This window comes from Nanorana parkeri, unplaced genomic scaffold (genome assembly GCF_000935625.1).
Source record: "Nanorana parkeri isolate BGI_ZX_2015 unplaced genomic scaffold, ASM93562v1 scaffold161, whole genome shotgun sequence".
Lineage (NCBI taxonomy): Eukaryota > Metazoa > Chordata > Amphibia > Anura > Dicroglossidae > Nanorana > Nanorana parkeri.
Window position 1 is genome coordinate 135,764 of NW_017306429.1, and position 2,991 is coordinate 138,754.

A 2,991-nucleotide genomic window follows, 5' to 3' on the forward strand; every position below is an offset into this window, starting at 1 on the left:
AGGAGCACGCATGCATGCTAAGTAAAGGAGACACCCGTACACAGAAGGCGAGTGCCGGAGTTTGAAACCTGAAAATAATAAATTAAACTGTGCTGATTTAAAAGAAAAAAAAAACACGGGTTTAATATCACTTTCCTGCACTGCAAGGGTTAAGTTCTCCTTTTTTTTCTAGGTTCAAAAATAACAAAGTTGTACTCCCCAGAACCCCCCGAGTTGGCCGGCTGTTACAGCACTCCCTCTTGGCGTCCTTTGCTCCACTGCAGTGATGGTATGCCCCTCCGTGTCCTCACATTCTATACACAGTGTATAGAACATGATGACTCAGGGAGCTCAGACCGCTGCAGTGGAGGGTGATCAAGCCAGAAGGGTCTGGTCATAAAGCAAGCCGGCTCAGATGATCAGGTGAGTATAACTTCTTTTTTTTTTTTAACCAAGACAAAAATGGGCACATAACCCTTGCAGTGTGGGCCCTGCCCCACTGCAAGGGTTAATACAATTTTTACCCAGAGTTCTGCTTCAACAGAGCAAAAAAAACCAAAATGTTGATTCCTTTGAATCTCTGTGTCACACAGGCAGGTTGTGTCTACACACAAAATACATTCCGTTGTCACTGTACACACATGACAATTGTAGCTGTGACCAGTACATTTTGGCTAGCCATATATCCCAAATATTTACTTGCCTTTTCCTGGCTACCACATTGGAATGTGTATGTTTCTACGTCAAATATACTAATGCATTTTGTAATGGTGTACTATTGCTGACAGGAAAACAAGCTTTGTGGCAATATAAAACAAAGCAAAAACAAAATTCCTGACCTTAACCCCTTGGTTACTTCTGCCTTTTCGTTCTCTGTTAAGCAATGTGTACAGTGAAATGTGTGAGGGGTATTTAGTGCAGAGTTCATTATTAGGGCTGTAAGCTCTGTTCATGTGTGAGTCAAAGGCAATGGTGAGGCAAAGTGAGCATTGAGCCGTTTGCCTGGAGTTTACCTGTAAGTAGCAGACATCTATGCACATTTTACTGCTCCTTGTATCGGTGCAGGTGAATAAATGAAAGGAAACGGTTGCCTTGGCGACATTTTCTTCCAGTTTTTAGGAAAGTCCCCCAGTATCTGTATATATTATACAGGAATTATATCATGAGAACAGTTTGCACAATGCTATACAAAATAAAGGGAAACAGTACGCTTAGGGTCCATTCATACCACGTGTTGGGGTTGCGCTGACCATTCTTTACAGTGCAGCCCCAACGCAAGACAAGGTAGTTTGCCTTGACACAGATGGACACCTTTCACACCACCGTGTTGTGGTGGGAACGTGGTGGTGTGCGCTTAAGAAAGTACTTTTTTTTTCAGTGCAGCGGGATGCGAAGAGGAACAACCTCCTCGCAACTTGCTGTTCCCATACAACTGAATGAAATGTCACTTGTGACATTTCAGCATAGTTCTAAAAAAAAAAAAAAGTATACAGTGCAATGTGCCAGGATTGGTACCATGTCCAGCATTGCACACCAGGCGCTGAACGTTTTGTGCAGCAGCTGGTGTAAATTAGCTCTTACAGTGCATTTCAGTACAAGAGGGTTAAGAGAATGTTTTGCTTTTCTAGTAGACCACCTTTAGGCCTCGTTCACACCTGAACGTTTTGTAGCGCGTTCTACGCTCGGCGAACGCTCTACAAAACATCTAAATCCCATTGTATTCAATGGGTCTGGTTCACACCTTGCTGTATTTCAGCCCGTCCCTAACGCGCTACAAAACGGCCCACGCCTGAAAAGGTACATGTACTACTTTGGGCCGTTTTTGTTGCGCGTTTCCATTGGGGTTTTTTTTACCGCGAATCGCGGTAAAAAAAACGCGCGACAGACGCGCATATGCAATACGCCTAGGTGTGAACCAGGCCTTAAGAAAAAAATAAATAAATGCACACTGCTTCATAAAAGAAAAAAATGTGCACATTTTTTTTTTTTTTTTGCATTGGAGCCAGTAAAGCATTGTAGCTGATCAGTGGAACGCAGGCGCAGTGTTCTCCCTTCCGTCCATGTCTGTATTGAGGTACAGGTCTGTATTTACTGCCTTGAAGAAGGTACCCTGTGCGGCCCCGAAACGTCGGCTCTGTTGATTGTAGTGACACAATTGTCCATTAAAAAAGGACATATTTATTCTAAACGAGTGCTGGTGACCTGTTTCTTTTACTTCGTATTTTGCACGGTGCCATCCGTGATAGTCATTGCGAGCACCACCGTTCTTATTTGGCCAGGACTGCTGTAAGGTGTGCGGAGAGGACCCCCACCACCTGAAAACTTGTATTGAGGTATAGACATTCAGTAACATGGATGGGAGGAAGAATGAATGGACTGCAGCTGCGGTGATGTAATTGCACTTGTATTTCATGGAGAACTACATGTCCTTTTGCTGCGGTGGTTGATGGAACTTGCAGTTTCTCCATTCACAAATCCTGCCTAAGGATCTGTGAATGGATGACGCTGCTGTGTGGGTTAAGTCACGCATGGCCATGTGAATTAAAAAAATCAACACCGGCGTGCAGGGAGAAGAATTCTGTTTCAGTGTGTTGGTGGGAGGTGGTGGGGGCTTGTGATGTGATTATGTTTAATGTTACACCCTGAATATGGGTGTAACATGAAACATGGCCCAAAAGGTAAACTTAGGGCAAGTCTGCATGGATAAATTCCACAACACACATCAACTGTTCACTTAACATGAAAAATATATCTGATGAGATCTAAAGCGACACAAAACCCTGAGCTTTTTTTCTCCTTATACACATCTTCACAATGAACATTTTCCAAAGCCACATACTTTAGAAAGTCTGCTGTGCTCGCTCCCGTGGCTATTCTCTCCTCTCACACTTCCTGTCCCTTAGTAAAAGCCGTGCATGTTGATTCTGGTCACGTGCACATCTTTCTTTGCCTACAACTCCCATAATGTCTCCTGACAAGCACCCCCCCCCCCCCCCCCCCCCCCCCCCCCCC